Source organism: Bison bison, unplaced genomic scaffold, assembly GCF_000754665.1.
Source record: "Bison bison bison isolate TAMUID 2011002044 unplaced genomic scaffold, Bison_UMD1.0 scf7180017864492, whole genome shotgun sequence".
NCBI lineage: Eukaryota > Metazoa > Chordata > Mammalia > Artiodactyla > Bovidae > Bison > Bison bison.
The window spans coordinates 7,128,634-7,129,265 of NW_011495051.1; the positions used below are offsets into that span (position 1 = coordinate 7,128,634).

Here is a 632-nt window from a genome sequence, read left to right on the forward strand (position 1 = left end):
ATCAAGGGATCCTTCTGGCTAGGTTGGGGGTGGTACCCAGAAGGATCCCTTGATGGCCCAGCCCAACTGTGACACCAGTGGATTCTGGGTCTGGGCTGTCAGGAATGAATGCTGGGAGCAATTGGCCAGGTCTGTTGTGAGCGCTGGCCGGGGGGGAGGGGGAGGGAGTGGCTGTGTCCCTGTTCCAGCCCTGGCCCCTCAACAGCACCCTTACCAGCTCTCTGCCAAGGGCGGACCTCCCACCAGGACCACAGGATGCTGGTGGGTGCACGGCCAATTCTGTCATTAACATCATTATTAACTGGCAAGAAGTCTAGTGTCCACTTAACAGCTGGACATTGTCATTGGGAATCCAGGCACATGCCCTGGCCAGGCCCCAACTCTCTAGGAAGCTGCTCCCACTCCAGGGTGGAGCCACAGGGCTCAGTCCACCCTAAAGATTACAGAGTGTTAAAAGGAGGGGCAATTGGGACTTCCCTGGTGGTCCAGCACATAAGACTTACTCGCTACCAATGCTGGAGACCTGGGTTCAATTGCTGGTGAGGGAACTAGCTCCTACATGCTGCAACTAAAGATCCTGAGTACTGCAACTAAGACCCAGTGCAGCCAAATAAATAAATATTTATTTAAAA

General features: G+C 54.0%; 1 protein-coding gene across 1 annotated transcript in view; it reads left to right on the top strand.

Annotated features, from left to right (window-relative positions):
• The window catches only part of ZNF653 (zinc finger protein 653), an 18,822-nt gene that overhangs the window by 7,845 nt on the left and 10,345 nt on the right, over positions 1-632 (top strand). The gene's annotated exons all lie outside the window — the stretch shown is intronic.